The following is a 20,350-nucleotide window of genomic DNA, read 5'->3' as shown; positions in this document are numbered from 1 at the left end:
CCCTAGTAGGGAGCTGAGTAAGACCTCTGACCTAAGTCTCTGGATTAATTAAGATAGAAAACCAATAGAAACAAGGTAGTCAGCACAATTAGTGCCATCTACTGGGTGATTACTATATCGTTTCAGTAGTATAGAAATCTGGCTTAATGTGAGGAAAAGGTTCCATTATTTCATTATTGGATAGGAGTTTTTGATGGTTTAAGCATCATATGGAAGATCATTAAGGAGAAGTTGGGCTATCTGTTTAATTCTAGTTTATGAACAGGCAGTACCGACATCAAAAATAAATTCCCCTCAGTTAAGCAGGTTTATTAAACTCTGAACTGCCCCTAAAGCTACAGAAAATATGGGAATAGTTGCCAAGTTTTGTATGCTTGTTACATTTAACAATAATACTGGTGGGACGTGTAAACTGTTAAAAATACCTTTGGGTGGGTGGTGGTTTGGTAAAAACAGTTGAAGTAGAACACGAACTGCCCTTATAAATTTTATTCCTTTACTAGTGGTATTTTGTCAAATCCTGGCCAAGTGACTGCTGTTGTTCTTGGAGCTATGTTAGCTTTGCAGAACATAACCTATTTTAAATGCCAGGGACAATGTGCTTTGGTGAAAAGAACTGGTTTTGAACTGAGGAGATCTTGGTTTGAGTCCTAGATCTACTATTTACTGGCTCTATAATCATGAGCTTCATTATGAAATGAGGATATTGGGGCTATATGCTGGCAGGGCTATGAGAACTATGTGAGTCAATGTATGCAAAGCATCTGTTCTGTATCTAGGGCTTAACAAATGTTATGTTCTTTCCCCGTGAACAGTGGAAATAAGAGGCGAATACTGGTCATTTCTCCATGCCATTAGTAGGAGACAATCTTTTCTATAATTTAAAATCTGGAATATTGAGCAATTTATATAACTGCGATTAGGTTTTTTTTTAAAAAAAAAAAGCAAGATTTTACAGTCTTCTGGGTGCAGAATAGTACGTGTGCTGACAATTTACCACGATTATGAGGATAGCATGTCGGCTTGAGTCTTCATCATGAAGTCTGCCCAATACCTGAGTACCCTGTGCTGTTTTTCCATTCACCTTTGCCCAGAGGGTGAGGGCATGATTATGAAGGTACAGGGGAAGAGGAAGGATGTGTGGGCCAGGGTTTGTGTCAGGGAGGAAGTCAGTGGCCAAGGGGAGAGCAGAGGGTGCTGGAAGGAATTCTATCTTCCCAGTGACAGTCCTCAGGATTGCTGTGTATCCAGAGTTTGCTGGTTTGCTTCTGATAAAGTATTAAGTAACTTTCCCCAACGTTTTATTATGAAAAATTTCAAACATGTTGAAAGAATTGTAGTGTAAACACCTGTGTACTCACCAGCGTGATTTTACCATTACCATCTATTTTTTTTTCTTTTTTAAAATTTTATTTATTTAGTTAGTTTTGGCTGTGTTGGGTCTTCGTTGCTACGAGCGGGCTTTCTCTAGTTGCAGCGCACAGGGGCTACTCTTTTGTTGTGGTGCGCGGGCTTCTCATTGCGGTGGCTTCTGTTTTGCAGAGCACGTGCTCTAGGCACGCAGGCTTCAGTAGTTGTGGCACCCGGGCTCAGTAGTTGCGGCTCGGGGGCTCTAGCCCGCAGGCTCAGTAGCTGTGGCGCACGGGCTCAGCTGCTCCGCGGCATGTGGGATCCCCCCAGACCAGGGCTTGAACCCGTGTCCCCTGCATTGGCAGGCGGATTCCTAACCATTGCGCCACCAGGGAAGCCCTATGTTTGTTTTTATTCATCCTATTCTGGACATCCATTAGTCCATTTTTAATACAGTTCAAATAAATTGCAGACATCAGTGCACTAAATATTTCTCTATTTCAGCATGCCTGTTCACTAGATTTCAAGGTTTTGCTGTTTTTAGTGTAAAATTTACAAAGAAATGCACAAATCTCAGGTGTACATTTGTGAGTTTTAACAAATGCTTATGCCACCTGTTTAACTCCAGCCCCTATGTAGATATGGAACATTGCCATCACTCCAGAAACTTCCCTCATGCATCTTCCCAAGCAAACCCCCCTCCCCATGGCTCCAGTGGCAGTCACTTTTCTGATATTTTAAAAACCACTCTTAGCTTAAATAAAGGTAAAAGTTTCACGTGTGCCAAGGGCAGCTCTAGATTGCCTCACTGAGCTATGTAACTCCTGTTCCAGCCATGCCAGAGTGCTACCAAACCCAGCACCTTCACATACCTCACAAGTGTAATTCCATGACCTTGGTATTTTTTATTCTGTCTTGTTTCAATTTAGCTCCAGGACTTCCCTTACTAATATCTATTTTTTCCCCCTCAAAATTTACATCTGACATCCTAGATTCTTGGGGTAGAAACTGCTAGAATGAAGACCAGCTGAGTAGGAGGGCTTGCAGTCCCACGGGTGTGGCTGAAAGGAGTTGGCTACCTGGAACGTACCATCTGCCCCAAGCAGCTCTGAGTCAGGAGTTGGAAGGGGAACCTCTGGCAGGACATGACATGAAGTCCTCTGCGATGGAGTTCCAGGCATGCAAGAGGCACCTTGGAACTTCAGTGTTTGCAGGTCAAATGCTCAGCTATTTAGCACATTTTGAGTCGAAAACTCTGATTTTCTTAAGGTTTGAGCTGACCAGAAGTATCTTCTGCTCCTTATGGTTTTGCCTTTTCTTCTCACAGGTAGGAATTCAGAGTTATTATACTCAAGAGTGTAAAAGTTCCTTGCCAAGCAAAGAGCCCACCACTTTCATCTATAGGGAAGCATCCCTGGATGAAACACACTAAAGAAAACACAATTGTGTGTTCTTTCCCAGTTTGTGCACACATGTTTATATACACACATGTTAATCACTGCCAACAAAGCTTTTTCTGCATTAAGCTCCGCATTTCCCAGTCTTAGGTATTTTCCTTTTTTCATTACTTGGTCTTTCCACTTCTCTAATGGGTGACCCATAATTTATTGAGCACTTACTATGTGCCAGTACTATGCTAGTGAGTTCCCTACATTATCTCATTGATTCTATTGAATGACCCTGTGAGGGAGGTTTTGTTATCCTCACAGATTACAGATAAAAAGACTAAGATTTAGGAGGATTGACATAATTTGCCTGAGATCACACAACCAGGAATTTGTACTTTCAACTACCTAGCAATATGGAAACTGGGAGGCTCCTGCTGACTCACTGGACAGTGTGGACAGGAGATGGGGTTTGAATTGGTTTTAAAAGGGAGTGTAAATTCAGCTGTAGGTAGAGGCGGAGATGGAGAACAGGAATATAGAATTTGACTAATTCACATTTTCACTTGGAATTAGTCATACTTTAAATGTCAACTGAATATATACCCAATTAGTTAAGGAAATTTAGTTTACAACAGAGGTGGTATCTTGATAGGGAAACTGGAATATTTAGATCCCCTCCTCCCAACACACACAAATATTAGAAGAACATGGGTGAATTCCCCCATTATTTGGGAATGGATAAAACTTATTCTAACAATGGCTCAAAATCCAGAAACAAAGGAAAGATTGCACGATTAAAAAAGCATAAAGACAAATGATAAATTGGGAAAAATATTTAAATTTGTATCACTGACAAAGGGCTAATAGTCCTAATATATACAAAGCTTGTAAAAGTAGAGAAGACCAATCACTCTGTAGCGATTGATAGCGAAAAAATGGACAAGAAATATAGGCAGTTCACAGATAAAATCCAAATGGCTCCTAAGCATATGAAAAGAATGCTCAACCTCACTCATATTGAGAGATGCAGATTAAATTGCCACTGAGATACCATCACTCACTTTTAGATTGACAAAGATATTAAAGTTTGAAAGCATACACTATTGTATGGGCACTGACACTGTGAGAAACAGGCACTTTCCTTCATAGTGGGAGGGAATACTAATGGTCTAATCCTTAGGGTTAGGAGGTTGGGGGATTTGGAAATTTTACATTTGAATTTGCCCTGTGGCTCAACAACCTTGTCTTTGGAGATCTATCCCTGTGACAGATTGCAAATGACTGCTAGAATACCTCTGCCTGTGTGCATATCTTTGGGTAGTCACCCTCTTCCCCATAACAATGAGCTTGTCTGAGTATCCTAGGACAGTAGCAAAGTTAAGGCAAGCAGAAGATTGAAAAGTACTTGTGCACTGGGTCTTGTTTTCTCTTGACGTGCTTGGAACCCTGAGAGTGCGACAAGAATGTATAAGTGAGTGCTAGCTAGCCTACCAGAGGGTGAGAGGCCTGTCGTGGCTTCTTGGCCAGCAGCCGACCGACCTCCCAACATGTGAGTGAATCTACCTTGGACTCTCCAGCTCCAACTGAGTTGACAGCTGACTTCAGTCACATGAGTGAAAACAGCAGAAGGAAGGACAGGGCTGAGCTCTGCCCAAATTGCTGACCTACAGAATGTTGAGCTAATACATGATGTTGCTCTATGCCACTAAGTTTTGAGGTAATGTGCTATAGATAGCAAAAGCTAACTGATACAATACCGAAGATACTCTGATACAAAAATGAAAAGACATGTTCACTGAAGCATTGCCTATAATAGCAAAAGACTGGAGACAACTCAGATGTCCACCAGTTCAGGGATGGTTGAATACCGTGCATTCACTCAGGGAATACTAAGCAACTGCAGCAGACGTCTCTACATTTACGCAGTGATTTTCAGGATATACTGTTAAGTGGAAAAAAGCAAGGTACAAAATAGTACATATAGTGTGCTACCTTTTTTGAAGAAAGGGGAATGTGAATATTTTTGCTTTTATCTTTAAAAATGGTAGAATTGACAAATTAATGAAAAATGATTTCTTAAAGGAAAGGGAAGAGGACACAGATGGAAGCTGGACTGCACTAAATGTTCTTTGTTTTGTAGCTATAACTTTAGAATTATGGAAATGTTTTGCATATAGCTGTATACAAACACACACATATATAAAATCATGAGAAGACCCCAGCTGAGCACATGTGAGACTCACTGGGAGGTTGGCTGAGATGCCAGCAGAACTCACCGGGAAGCCACCCATTTGGGTGCTGCCAAACTCTCTGGGAGGTAAGTGCCCCTATGCGGCTCCTGAGCTGCGGCTGCCTGAGACTGTAAGAACAGGCAGGGGAGAGCACAGTGAGGCCTGGAAGAGACACCCTTCCGCCTCCAGGGTCCCTCTGATGTCCTCTAACGATAAAGCTTAACATCTTGCCAGCTGGCAAAAGAGAAATGTTTCTAGGGTCCAGCTCCAGAATCACACACTGGAACAAAGAAGGGTGGGTTTGGAGCTGCGGAATGTTAAACTGATAACTGGCACACATACTGAGGTATTTATAGATGAAATAATAGGATGTCTGCAATTTGCTTCAAAATAATTCTGTGGGTGGGGTATAGATGAAGCAAGATTATTCACATGTTGATAACTGTTGAAATTAGGACTGGTTTATAAAGGTTTATTATACTCTTCTCTCTAATTTTTATATATGTTTTTCTCATATATATATGACTATATATATATGACATTTGTTTTCTCATATGTATATCATGTGTATCTCATATATATGAGATAAACGTATCAATGCATGTGCATGTATATATGTATGTATAAACGTTTCCTACTCATTTTCATTATAAAACGAGTTTAAAAATGTGAATGCAAACACAGTATCTGTTCCTAGGAAGCCTACACTTTATATTGTAATCTAGTAAGCTAGGACTGCTAGAATTTGGGAGAAGCCAGCTATCGGCCATATGCAATCTGAGTATGCCCTGACTGGGAAGACAGAACTGTCACTCTGGCTGACAATGGGAGAGAAAGGGATTTCCCTCCTATTGGCAAGTTTGGGGTGGGGCTAGGAGGCCAATACAGGTAGCAACATCTTCTTAATATTGAAAGGGGCCAAAACAGTTGCCTTAAATGAGTTAAGGTGTGTCAGCACTTAAAACAATGCTTAGGGTGTTCTAAGTGCTAGGTAAGTGTTTGTTGTTGCCGTTATTTCATGTTAATGATTTTCCCATTATCAACTAACCTGAAATATGCCCTTTGCTGACAAGGCCCCCTCCTTCCCTCCTGCAGTAGTATCTTCAAGACTCCATATAACCCAGAAATTTAGACCTTGAACTGTTGAAGGAGAGAGCTGACTAGTACCCAAGAGTGTGTCGGTTTCCTCTTTTTCTTGCTTTTCTAGGAGAGAGGCAGCCAGCAGTACTGGTTACTGCAGCAAATGCAGCAACAACAGAGACTACCAGCAGTGCTGGGGGCAGAAAGGTGGCCACGGCAAAAGTGCAGGTCACAGCGAGGGCAGCAGAGCCTGCAGCACACAGCGGGGCCCTGGACCAGGGCAGGGTACTGATGGGGCCCCGGAGGAACTCAGTGCCCAAAGGGGCATTGTAGGCACCATGTAGGTAACTTCCAGGGCACAAGGAAGTAGATGAGACATCTGGCCACATGGCAAGGGTGGGGCGGGGTTGTAGATGCCAAGGGGTTTAACAGTTAGTGGGACGAAGTTGATTAAACCTTGACTGGAGATTTTGGAGGAGGGTGTTTCATATACTGCCCCCTCAGTGGTGGCGGTATGTGCATGTGTGTGTGTAACGGCCGCATGCATCTGTGCATGTGTATATGGACATCTTTTTGCATGCAACAGTGGCAATAGGAGATTCAATCCCCCGGTGAAAAGGAGTCAAACTTCATATTTAGAGTAAATAGACAAATAAGTGAACATTGCTGGGTAATCAACCCGATACACATTTTTCTTCTCTACAGCGGAGTTGCATTTCATACACACACACATTTAATTTATGGGAATTCAACTAAAAGTGCTTGGCTTAGCAAACCAACAGCCTACACAACAATAAAAAACAAGGTAAGAGTGAGAGAAGGACAAAAGTATTTATTTTAATCGTGCATCCACCATGACACCAACAAGTGGTGCTCCCCTGTTGTCTAGCTCTCGTGTGAGTCTCAGGAGCGTCTTGCTGCTCCGTGGGATTCTAGCCCTTAAAGGCATGGTTGTGTTTTTTGTTTTATGAGTTTTTTTTTTAATAGAACATGCACTCTAAATGCAAACCAGCTACCTTATTCAGAACTCAATGAAGAATACCAGCTTCTCACTCTCTCTTCTTACAAAATTAAAAAATGTTGAAAATTATATTTTTCACTTATATTAAGTGGAATCATTTGAAAGTGATATATATTACTGAGTAGGGCTGTGTACACAAAATTATGCATTCCAAATTAGTTTAAGGGAATAACAAATTTAGCTGCTACGTGATTTTATTTTACATGCTGACTTTAGACCTATCCCTGCATAAAACATGGCTCCTCTGTATGATTTCTGTTACATATAATGAATCAAAACAAATGTCTCATTTGTAGGTGTTGAATTAGTGTGGCACAGAAGGTGTGTCACAATTCAATGTTTATCATTTTATTTCATACAAAACAACAATAGATCCTCAAGAGCAGGGTGGGTTGAGCATTGAAAAGTGAAGATGAAGTTTAAATGTAGCCTCTAGGGAAGGAAGGGCCAAGGGATGTTGGAAAACAACCCTTTTCATATCCCAAAGGGACTGAACAGTAGCGGGTAGAAATGTGGTAGAGTTGCCTCGAGGACGTGAACTTGGCTATGTAAATTGCAAAACCCAAGTCTGGTTTACCTGGTCTTGTGTGACAATGTGAATATTATAAACTGATTATCATATTTGAGGCATCTGTGCCCACCCCCAGCCCTACATTTTAGCCATGCTAAAATGGCTAAAATGGCTAATGGTCCTTCTTCACAGCAAGTGGACTTGGGCCCAACTCTGAATCCAGAGTAATGGTGTGAAGAATCCAAAGCAATCTTGTGGCCGCCCCTCTGTAGGACTCAAAGTGCCTTTGATTCTGCCTGTTACTGTCCCTGTTCTTTTTCTGGAATTATCAATTCTTCTGCGGGTTCAACCTGCCTGGATTTCTTGTTCTCTGGAGGCAGAAGAGCCTCCTGGGAGGTGAACTCAAGCTGGGGCTCAGGAGCATTGGCTCTGGGCAAGCTGGTGAGTCGGCCTGATACTTGTGTTTTGAGGGGGAGAGGAAGGTGGTGGGAAAGGGTAAGAAACTTCCTGGGAGGAAAGGATCTGAGCACATGGAATGTGACCCAGAACAAAGTCTTAGTCATCAGAGCTAAGAGAGGAAGCTCTGAATACAATGCATCAGCCCTCCAGTGTGGGTTAAACTCAATATGAACTCTTTTGGTTTTAAGTTTTTCTAGGACTTCAAATTATCTCCTTACATATAGTGTGGAATTATGTGGCTTTATAAAGAGTAGTTTCAAAAGTATGAATGTGAAATAAGTTTATTATGCTCTAAAACTTTAACTTGTCTTATCTGTGGATAATTTAAGCCTCTTGTTATGGGGCAGAAGTATGAGGTTTTGGCTTTCCTGTTGTGTATACTTTAGACTTTGGAATGTTAATAATGTAACTAATTTTTCAAAATAAGAAAATACTTTGGAAGATTGCCCAACACATTTCAAGAATGGTTTGGGAAGAAAGTTTGTTTTCTCAGTTTGTTTTATGTGATTTCCACACAAACTTCCTAAAGCAAAATCAATATGCAATAAATCCTGGAGCTGGTGCTGTCAGTTTCTCACTAATAAGTACATTAGATCGAATCCCCTGTCCTACTCATGTACTCTCCGTACATTCTGTTTCCAGGTACACTTTGAGAAAACCAAACACAAAAATGTCTTGCTGGGGCTTCCCTGGTGGCGCAGTGGTTGAGAGTCGGCCTGCCGATGCAGGGGACGCAGGTTTGTGCCCTGTTCCGGGAGGATCCCGCATGCCGCGGAGCGGCTGGTCCCGTGAGCCATGGCCGCTGAGCCTGCGCATCTGGAGCCTGTGCTCCGTGATGGGAGAGACCACGACGGTGAGAGGCCCGCGTAAAAAAATGTCTTGCTGTGTGATCATTTCTATCTTGCACTATCCTCTTACCTCTTGCAGTTTTTTTTTTTTCCTGCTTCCAGTAGAAGTTCTACAAAGCTGCATGGTATCTTTTTTTTGTTTAACTTTACAGGAAGGAAGGAGAGAAAGTCAATTTACAAGAATGATTGGCTGCTTTTCCTGATTATAGAGAAGGGAGAGCAAAAGATGTCAGCAAGCAAGGCTCTATCCTCTGTTGTTTAATTCTTACCTCCATTTTCCCTCTTTCAGATTGGTGTCAGGGTTCACCACAGTTCCAGAGGAGGTTGACCTGACCATCAGCAGGGCTACTTAGAGGCCTGGTCCTTCTTCACAGTGAGTGGGCTTGGGCCCAACTCTGAATCCAGCCATGCAAACACTGCCCATGAAGCCCTAGCAGGTCAGTCCACTGGCTTCTCTTTTCCTTTCTTCCACAATCACACACAGAGCCTTGCTTCAAGCTTCTAGGAATTAATAAGGGAAGAGACAAACATTAGCCTACCAAGATTCTAATTAACTTTGATGTGGATTTATGTGTAAAGTTGGATGAGTCACTGATTTTTAATAAACGGGAGAGAAAAATCTTAAAGATTAATGTAATAGCTGAGAACACAGGAGGGAGAACTTTGATGCTTGCTTAATTCTTTTCCCCAACCCACATCATTTGGAGAAAAAAATATCAAAGACCTTTACAAAAGGGGGAAAGGAAAGGGGATTATGCAAATTAAAAGTTCACAGGACTAAATCATTACTCTTGTGCAAATGAGCTTCTCCTTCATGTGCTTTTCAGGAGTGTTTTAGGGCTGTATTTGCTGAGGATACATTCCCGAGGATAATGAGAAATGGAGGCATGGTGAAAAAGAGACTGATTATAAATTAACTGATCTTTCTGTGTGTTACAGAGTTCTATGTATTGAGTTTTCCCTCTCCTCCCACCTAGTCCAGGCAGCTGTCAGAAACCTAGACCGGTATGGCTACCTTTCCAGCTGTCCTTAGAGTGGTCTAAGCTCTTCATTGGCTTCAGGGCCATTGCTGTCCTGCCCCCTCTTTTGCCCTGATTTGGGGACTAGCGCAGAGCGAAGGTTTCTGACTGCTAACAGAAGCTTCTCACTCTTGGGTGAAATGGTTAAAACCAGCAGGTCTGTGGGTTTCTAGGCCACTCACTTTCCAATTTGATGGAATGTTCTAGTGTTGAGTGTCATCAAGGTTAAATAATTTAGCCTAAAGCTCTCTTTGGCTTGATAATAGACAGCTGCAATGTATAAAGATATATTTTGAGTTGTACAAATTCAGTATCCAACTTTTTCCTAAATGGTAAACTGACATGGTGAGAGATATGAAACAATGCACAAGGCCTTATTGTGTTTGATTAACTGTGGATGTTTCCGTAGCTTAGACAGCTGGTTTGAACAAAATTGTAATTTCACAGCCTTACCAAAAAAGTCATTAATCTTTTATCATTTTATAAAGTAAGAACTTAGTATGTATTTACTGATAATGAGAGGAATATGTAGGTTGACATAAGTTATTGAAACTTTATTTCACACTTGAGTTCTGTGGACAAATATTTATAAATAACCTCCTGGGATGTACCTCTTTTCTCACCTGTCATAGTTTTGCTTAGAATAAATTCATGAGACTATATGCCACAGAGACTGCTGAGGGAAGTAACTAATAGTAGTGAAGACTTTGAAGGCTGACTTCTGGCTTTACCTCTTATTAGCTCTGCAACCTTGTTTAAGTCCCTTAACAGCCCAATTTCTTCAGCTCAAAAATAGAGATAATACCACTCCATCCTAGAGTTCTGTATTAAATGAAATAACGTCTGCAATGTACACAGGCCAGTGTTGGACATGTAGGAAAACACTTAATAGCAGAGCTATCATTTCTAGAAACAGAGTTGCTGGGTTAAGGGTATGTATATTAAAAATATTGATACAAATTGCTAAAGTTAATCTCAAAATTTGATTATAAAGTTGTGGGACTCATGAATGAATATATGATAATAAGAGATAATAGGGATGCCCATTAATGTAAGAATCTGCCCCTAGTATTCACCTGTTTGTTTTGTATCTGTTCTCGCTTCTTCTGATAACAGCGTTTGATTTTCCTTGGGAGAACTACATTTCCTCCATTCTCAATCCATGTAGTGCAGTGGGGCTGACCCCATCCTGTCGCTTCAGCAGGGAGGAGGAGTACATGAGACAGTCCTGGGTAATCAAGACAATGTATCCCCCTGCCACAATGATTGGTTCAGTAATGGGCATATGACTTGAGCTGGCCCAATAAGAATCCGCCGTAGCATATTTATTGATAGTATTGGGAAAGTGACACCATCTTTTTGCTGGGGTTGCTAAGACTGAGCTGCTGGTCGTTCCTTCTATCTGGAAAGAATCTACTGGGGAATAAAGCATAAGGAAATGCAGAGCTGAGATATGTTCATGTTTGAATACTTGAGTATAGCTATGTCACGTTTTGAATTACATGGGTCAAAATATTGCCTTTATTGCTCAAATCACTTTGTGTCGGGTTCTTACTGAAAGGTGACTAAACCCAACAGATCATATTATGTCCCTCAAGGTCACATCCTGCATAAGAAATAAGCAGAGTTTCTATCACATTAAATGCCAGAGACATTTATGTTCCGAGATATTTCTGAATGATGGTAGGTCACAAGTCAATATGAGTTATGCGATGCTTGTCTGAAGCTGTCATTGGATTAAGACCTACATTGGACAGGTTTAGGTTTCCTTCAAAAGCATGACTGCAGCTGCGGATACTCGTTGATTACCTGGTAACTAGCCATGGTTCTATGAAAGTATGTATGTGTCTGTGAAGTTAAATACAGGGAATTTTTTTTTTTAAGTTGAATGATTTGTTAAAATGAAAATCTGCAAACTGTATCTATTGGTGTTAATTTCTAAGACTTCTTCCTGGTAGGTTTGCATTACAAAACATAAGTATTGTCTGTATTTAACGTTTTCATTTGTCCATAGTGAACATACAAAGCTGAAATGCAGGGTTCTGTTGAGGGGTCACAGAAAGCAAAGCCAAACAGAACATAAAGACCAAACTGGGGAGAACTTTGAGCACTGGTCCAGAGCATTCGCACTTCATTCTTTGTGTCATGAGGGGTCCTTAAATATTTTGAGAAAGTTTCTAGAAGATTAATAGGCCAATGATATGCAGATGAGAGGAGAAGAGAGGAAACAGGAGGCAAGGAAAGAAATTACTGGACTCGCAGTAATTCAGGTTGAGATTTTTTTTTAAAAAGTGGGGCAGTGGGGGCTTCCCTGGTGGCGCAGTGGTTGAGAGTCCGCCTGCCGATGCAGGGGACACGGGTTCGTACCCCGGTCCGGGAAGATCCCACATGCCGCGGAGCGGCTGGGCCCGTGAGCCATGGCCGCTGAGCCTAGACGTCCGGAGCCTGTGCTCCGCAACGGGAGAGGCCACAACAGTGAGAGGCCCGCGTACCGCAAAAAAAAAAAAAAAAAAGTGGGGCAGTGGGAATGGAAAGCAAACAATGGATGGGGGAGGCATTGAGAAGGAGGAGAAAATAAGACTTGGCCACCTCAAGAAGAGTCAAGGATGAGCTTTATCATTAATTTTTTAAAAAGATAAGTTAGTTTGGGGAACTGATTTGGTTTGGGTAAGGTAATTAGTTTGGTTTTATATTTATTTGTACTCTTTTCGATTTGGATTTCGGTTCTCTTAGAAGTTGAACACAGTATGTAGAGTAGGAGGTAACCATGAGGTGGCCCTGGCAGTTGAAAACTGTTCTCCCAGAGCTATATGTAAAGAGGAGTATGAAAAGTAACTTTAAGAGCAATAACCTTTATCCATAGCCTGTGACTGTGTTAACTCATCCAAAGAAAGAATTACTCATTAGAAAGGGGGTTATTTGGTAATGAAATAAATAAAACGGTGAGCCATGAAGATAAAGTTTGGCAGTGTCCAAAAAGCATTGTTTGGAGTGGTCTGAGGCCTTAGGCAGTCTGGTGTGATTGGCAGATATGACCCAGCCTGTTGATGGATGGATGTACCAGGCTATTTTAACCTTATGACACTTAATAATTTGTTCTAATTTTATGCTCACCATATCAACCTTCTAAATATAATTTGGCTCCCCATATGGTTTCTATGCCGGGAGAAAAATGCCTTTTGAGTAGCAGGTCCTTTTTCATTGTCTGTCATTAAATTGATATTCTGGGTAAGAAGCACACATGTCAATCATGAGTTTCCACAGTGTTGAGTCGTCATCCTCATGAACTGCGCAACCCTGAGGCACAGGCAAAACTGGGTTTCCCCATCTGTAAGGCGGAGGGCCAGTCTCTGCCTGGTGGAGAGCTACCAGGTCAAAGCCTCACGGTAGGTAGGTAGCTGACCTTCCCCCTGGTATGTTTTGACATTTCTATGATCTCTTCTCTTCAAGCATATATATTCCCTGACCCAGAAAACACCAGGCAACAGGGAATCAACAACAAGGCCTTAAATCTGCTAGAAGATCTGCCACAGGCTGGAAGAATTAATAGCTGGGACATTTTTCCACTTGGGGAATTTTAAGGCACCACCCCAATCCTATTTACTTTGTTTAGTTTTGCATGTGTGTGTGCATGGGGTGTGTGGGGTGTGTGTGTGTGTGTGTGTGTGTGTGTGTGTGTGTGTGTGTGTGTGAGATCATAAAAGTTACTCTTAATCATTATAGAAAACAATCATGAGGAAACAAAGATGAATAAAAACAAGTTAACACCCCTTCCCAGAGGCAACCGTGGTTTGCATTCTGGCGTATTTCCACCTAGGCAATTTCTTTTTACTTTTAATTTATACGCAATTTAAAAACCTTCATTATTCCGCTGTAGATTAGAAGTAGCAATCTAAAGAGAGGGAAGAGAAAGAAAAGTCATAAAAAGTAGATACAATTTGTTAAAGCTTATAGTGTTCTGGATCATTTCATGGGCCATAGCCATGCACAGCTCAGTAATTCCTGGGGTCAGTCCCTGTACTGTAATCGGTACAATAATAAATTTTCAGCATAATGACCTCAAATCCTCATTAAATGGTTAATTTATATTCGGTATACTTCTGTTAATAGTAGAAAATATAAAGAATACACTTCTGAACTATGTCCTTCAAGCTGTTTAATATGTATAAGGAATGAAGTAAACCCTTAGCTGTATGGAAACTTGATTATACAGAATTCTTCTTTTTCTATGGGTTCCAAATAGACAAGATGTAGCTAAAACCATTGGTTGCCTCTCTGGCATCCATTCCACCCTTCTCCCATTAGTTGGCAGCCATAGTTTTGGTGGGGCTGACACGATTCTAGCTCTCCAGAGAAAGGCTCTGCTTGGCTCAAACTAGTCATGATAATCACATCCCCTTGCCCCAGTAACTGATTCAGGAAAGATCCTGGAGCTGTGACCTAAACCAACAGCTCAAAGCATTTCTCTGGCCACAGTGACCATTAAGAGGTAGATGTTGACCCCAATTCATCAGTCAGGATAAAGCCATTAGCTTCTGTTCAGCGGCTGTGGAAGAGAGGCTCTCTTTTCCTGTCATCTGAGATGTACATTTGAGTCCTGGAACTGCGGCAACCACTCGTTACAATGAGAAAGTCCACCTGAGGATATTTTTTAAGGCAGCAGAAGAGATGATCTATTGTACATGTGCTACACTCAGCCACACCTGAGAATACAACTAGTCCAGAATGTCACAGAACCAAGACAGTTTGTTTCGGTGTGTGCAAAGTGGGCCTCTCAGCGGGGACTGTGGCAACAAGATGGCTATGGAAGTTCTAGATCCATTGAAACAAGTTCCAGGCATGCAATCTGACAACTTGTACCATTGTGCCTGGCCACCTGCCTTCCATATTTTTGCTCTTGTGGCCTCTATGGGTGTTCAAGGTAGTGGTTTACTTGGACCTCTAACTCATCTTTCTTTTTTCTTTTGGGCTTCAGCCTGCACATCTGCTTCTTCCTCCGCTTGGCTCTCATGGCGTGGAGGTTTCTAAGAAGATGATGCTAATGCCAATAGCCTACCTGAACATTAATTCAACCCATGGAAGAGGGCAGAACTGAGACAGAAAAAAGAAGCCTGAAACTCACTCTACACCTGGGCTTGAGCAAATGATTTTAATTTATATTTAAGCTATTTTGATTTGCATATCCAATACTGTGCTTTGTTGGAGGTGAAGGTAGGCCATCAACACATAAATGTCCGGAAGTTCTGTTAGAGGCATTCATCTAATGTTCCAGACACCAGTCAGGGCTGGGCTTGAGTCACAATTATGAAGAAGATAGCATACCACACAGGAGCTGCTCAATAAATAAATATTGGTTGAGTGTAGTTAGAGTAGTCGGAATGGGTCAGGACTCGCTAGGAGTGAAGATAGAGAGTAGAGGTCTGAAGACTCAAACTCCAGTAGGCATAAGGAGGAAAAATTGCAATTAGTGAAGGAGCCACTGAAGAGACAGAGTGAGAGGCAGCATGTTGCCCCATCGTTGTGTCTAATAGAAAAAGTTTCCATTAAGAGCTGGTGATCTACAATGTCAAATGTTTCAGAGGTACCAAGATAATCAATGAACAAGATGAACTTGGTAATTTGGAAGTAATTGGCGACTTGGTGAGATGCACAGAAGCAAATACTAAGTGACTTTGAATTTTATTAGATTTGGGATAAATATGGTGTAAACAGAGTTTCCCAGAGACACTGGCCCAACAAAGTACAGTGTCATAGTGACAGACACAAAATGGATTTTCTTTGGTTCCGCTTCTATTTTCTTTGTAGAAAAATCCAGAGATTTAAAAATTCTTTACACCTTTTTTGGGAACTCCAGGGTGTTTTTTTATGTTTATTACAAACCACTGGTTGCTAAGTGGCATTCACCATTTTCCTACTGTCCTCCTCTGACTCTCTTGGGGGAACAGGTGATATTGGCAAGGGCACTGGGCAAAGAAGAGAAGTGACTTCTAGAAGACCAGCCAGCTACCAACCACTTTCCACAGCTTGTGGCCTTCACTCTGGGAGTTTCACTACCATCAGGGCATAGCTAGTCCTCAGCTCTGGGGCTCAGAAATCTCATTTTTCCAGCACCCCAAGAGAGTGCCATTAACCCGGCTCTCAGAGGCTTGTCTCCTATGCATAAATTTGTCAAGTTTTAGGAAGCATTATAACTGTCAAGAAATGAAAATGCCTGGATTGTTAGAAGATTGGTGAGCAAGGAATCCAAATATTAGGAGGGATTTGATTCAAGAAGTATCCCCCAGCTGGAACAGACTGGGGTACCGTTACCAAGAAGTTCAAAATGTTAGTGTTCAGTCAGAATTCCTTTTCCTCTAGGTAACACTTGCATAGTTATTTGTAAACATTTTCTTCCTCTGGGATCCTGTTTTTTCTCTGCTCATGTGGCTGATCATCTTCTCTTCGTGTGGTTTTTCTTTCAAACATGAGTCTGATATACTTGATTAGGGTTCTACTTACAACCAATTACAGTTCTGCCTCCTTGAGACTGCTCTCCGCCACCTTGATGGGAGTTTTAACTGTTCACAAACATTCCCTTCATACATTTTTAAAGACAGTCTTTGAAGCTTATTCCCATAGTTGAAAATGTGTATCCAGTGACTTCAATATTTTCTCGTTTGTTCATTCATTCATTGCTCATCCATTTATTCTCGCATCCGTTCCATAAATATTCAGCGTATGCCTCCTCTGTGTCAGGTATTGTGGTAGATGCTGGGATAACAACGACTTGTAATAGAGTCACAGTTTGGCCCTTCTCAGCTTCTGACGATGAGTACTGGGAAAGAGTTCACTCTAGGCCCTGGGGATGGTGATAGTTCCTGCTGCTATGGGAGCCCAAACGTCAATGCCTATGGGACTGTCCACTGATGTCCATCAGTGACGGTCACTTTTCCTTGTTGATGGCTCCATTGCCTTAGTACCTAGTATTGGGCACTGCCAGAGGTGGTAGTGAGGCCTCTGGGTCTGTCCCTAAGTCTGGGCTCAAGGCAGCCAGGACTGTGAGAGCATGCATAATATACATTGAGGGTGCCATGTTCTGATGCTGCAGAGGCTGATGGATTCAATGCTAATCACTCTGCTGTCTTGAACTTCTGTCTGTTTTAGCATTTCTTACTTTTTCCATTCTCCCCCCAACCCAGTTTTATTGAGATATAATTGACACATTGTGTGAGTTTAAGGTGTATACTGTGATGATTTGATAGATGTATATATTGTGGAGATATATAAGGTTAGTCACAATAAGGTTTGTCAACACATCTTTCACCTCATATAATTACCATTTTGTTGTTGTTGTTGTGAGAACAATTAAAATCTACTTGCATAAAACCTCTCAACTATAAAATATGGTATTGTTAACTGTGGTTACCATGCTATGCATTATTCCTCTCATAACTGGAGGTTTGTATCCTTTGACCAATATCTCCTCATTTCCCTCACCCCCCAGCCCCTGAGAACTACAGTTCTCTTCTCTCTACTTCTATGAATTTGGCTTTATACGATTCCACACATAAGTGAGATCATACAGTATTTTTCTTTCTCTGTCGACTTATTTCACTTAGCATAATGCCCTCAAGGTCCATCCATGTTGTTGCAAATGGTAGGATTTCCTTCTTTTTTACAGCTGAATAATATTTCCATGTCTTGGCTATTGTGACTAATATTGCAATAAACATGGGAGTGCAGATAGCTCTCTGAGACAGTGATTTCATTTTCTTTGGCTATGTAACCAAATGTAGGACTGGTGGATCTTATGGTAGTTCTATTTTTAATTTTTTGAGGAACCGCCATGCTGTTTTCCATGGTGCCTATACCAATTTACATTGCCACCAACAGTGCACAGGTGTTTTCTTTTCTCTGAGTCCTCACCAACCCTTGTATCTTGCCTTTTTGATAATAGTCTTTCTAACACATATGAAGTGATATCTCATTCTGGATTTCATTTGCATTCCCCTGATGATTAGTGGTATTGAACATTTTTCATGTACCTGTTGGATATTTGGAAGTTTTCTTTGGAAAAATATCTATTCAGATCCTTTGCCCATTTTTAATTGGATTATTATTATTATTATTTTGCTTTTGAGTTATGCGCATTCTATAGATATTTTGGATATTAACCCCTTATCATATATACAGTTTGTAAATATTTTCTCCCATTCCATAGGTTACCTTTTCATTTTGTCAACTGTTTCTTTTGCTGTGCAGAAGCTTTCTAGTATGATGTAGTCCCACTTGTTGATATTTGCGTTTGTTTTGTGCTTTTGGTGTCATATCCAAAAAATACTTGTCAAGACTAATGTCAAGGAGTTTTTTCCCTTTATTTTCTTCTAAGGGTTTTATGTTTCAGGTCTTGTGCTTAAGTCCTTAATCTATTTGAAATTACTTTTTGTGAAAGGAGTAAGGTAGGGGTCCAACTTCATTCTTTTGAATGTGAATATCTAGTTTTCCCAATACCATTTATTGAAGACACTGACCTTTCCCCATTGAGTATTCGTGACTACCTTTTCAAATATTAGTTGATTGTATGCACATGGGTTTATCTCCAGGCTCTCAATTCTGTTAGATTGGTTGATGTATCGGTTTTTATGCCAGTACCATATTGTTTTGATTACTATAGCTTTGTAATATAGTTTGAAATCAGGAAATGTAATGCCTCTAAGTTTGTTCTTCTTTCTCAATATTGCTTTGACTATTCAGGGTCTTTTGTGATATCATACAAATTTTAGGATTTTTTTCTATTTCTGTGAAAAATGCCTTTGAAATTCTGATAGGATTGCAGTGAATCTGTAGATTTCTTTGGGTAGTATGGACATTTTAACAGTGTTAACTCTTCTAATCCATGGACATGGATATCTTTCCATTCATTTGTGTCTTCTTCAATTTCTTTCACAATTTCTTATAGTTTTTGGTGTGTAGATCTTTTACTTCCTTAGTTAAATTTATTCCTAAGTATTTTATTGTTTTTGATGCTGTTGTGAATGAAATTTATTTATTTATTTATTTTTCAGGTAGTTTATTGTTAGTGTATAGAAATAAAACTGATTGTTGTATGTTGATTTTGTATCTTGAAACTTTACTGAACTCATTTATTAGTTCTAACAGCTTTTTGGTGGTATCTTTAGTATTTTCTATATACAGTATTATGTCATCAGCAAACACACAATTTTACTTTTTTCCTTTCTGATTTGGATGCCTTTTATTTCTTTTTCTTGCTTAATTTCTCTGGCTAGGACTTCTAGTACTATGTTGAATAGGAGTGGTGGTAGTGTACATTCTTGTCATGTTCCTGATCTTAGAAGGGAAGCTTTCAACCATTCACCATTGAGTATGATGTTAGTTGTGCTTGTCATATGTGGCCTCTATTATGTTGAGGTATGTTACTTTTATACACATTTTGTTGAGATTTTTTTTATTATGAAAGGGCATTGAATTTTGTTGAATACTTTTTTTGTATCTATTGAAATGATCATATATTTATCTTTCATTTTATAAATGTGATATACCACATGTATTGGTTTACATATGTTGAACCATTCTTACATCCCAGGAATGAATCCACTTGACCTGGTGTATGATCATTTTAATGGGTTATTGAATTAGGTTTGCTAATATTTTGTTGATAATTTTGGCTTCTATATTTATCAGGGATATTGGCCTGTACTTTTCTTTTCCTTTCACTTTCTTATCTGGCTTTATTATTAGGGTAATGCTGGCCTTATAAAATGAGTTCGGAAGCATTCCCTCCTCTTCATTTTTTGGGAAGAGTTTGATAAAGATTGGTATTAATTCTTCTTTAAATGTTTGGTAGAATTCATTCATAAAGCCATTTGGTCCTGGGCTTTCCTTTCTTGGGAGGTTTTTGATTACTGATTCAATCTCCTTGCTCATTATTGGTCTGCTCAGAGTTCCTATTTCTTCATGATTCAGTCTTGGTAGGTTGGATGTTTCTAAGAATTGATCCATTTCTTCTAGCTTGTCCAATTTTCTGGTGTATACTTAACTTATTCATAGTAGTCTCACAATACTTTGTATTTCTGTGCTATCAGTTTTAAGGTCTCCTCTTTCATTTATAATATTATTATTTTGAGTCTCCTTTTTTTCTTGGTTACTCTAGCTAAAGTTTTGTTAATTTTGTTTATCTTTTCAAAAAATCAACTTTTAGTTTTGTTGACCTTTTCTATTAGTTTTCTATTTTCTATTTCATTTATTTCTGCTCTGGTATTTGTTATCTCCTTTCTTTTGCTAATTTTGCACTTACTTTGTTCTTCTTTTTCTAGTTCCTTAAGATGTAAAGTTAGGTTGTTTATTTGAGATCTTTATTTTTTTTTTAATGTAGGCATTTATTGCTATAATCTTCCTACCTAAACCTGCTTTTGCTGTGTCCTATAAGTTTTGATATATTATGTG

General features: G+C 40.2%; 1 long non-coding RNA gene across 1 annotated transcript in view; it reads left to right on the top strand.

The window, feature by feature from the left end:
• The first annotated feature begins 2,570 nt into the window (after positions 1–2,570).
• LOC109549352 (uncharacterized) overlaps positions 2,571–20,350 on the top strand; it is a 29,307-nt gene continuing 11,527 nt past the window's right edge. The window contains exons 1-2 of the long non-coding RNA XR_002175627.3: positions 2,571–8,893; positions 9,178–9,325. This is a non-coding gene — a long non-coding RNA (uncharacterized lncRNA). The remainder of the gene's footprint in view (positions 8,894–9,177; positions 9,326–20,350) is intronic.

This window comes from Tursiops truncatus, chromosome 7 (assembly GCF_011762595.2).
Source record: "Tursiops truncatus isolate mTurTru1 chromosome 7, mTurTru1.mat.Y, whole genome shotgun sequence".
Classification (NCBI taxonomy): domain Eukaryota; kingdom Metazoa; phylum Chordata; class Mammalia; order Artiodactyla; family Delphinidae; genus Tursiops; species Tursiops truncatus.
This window is presented reverse-complemented; position numbering and strand designations above follow the sequence as displayed.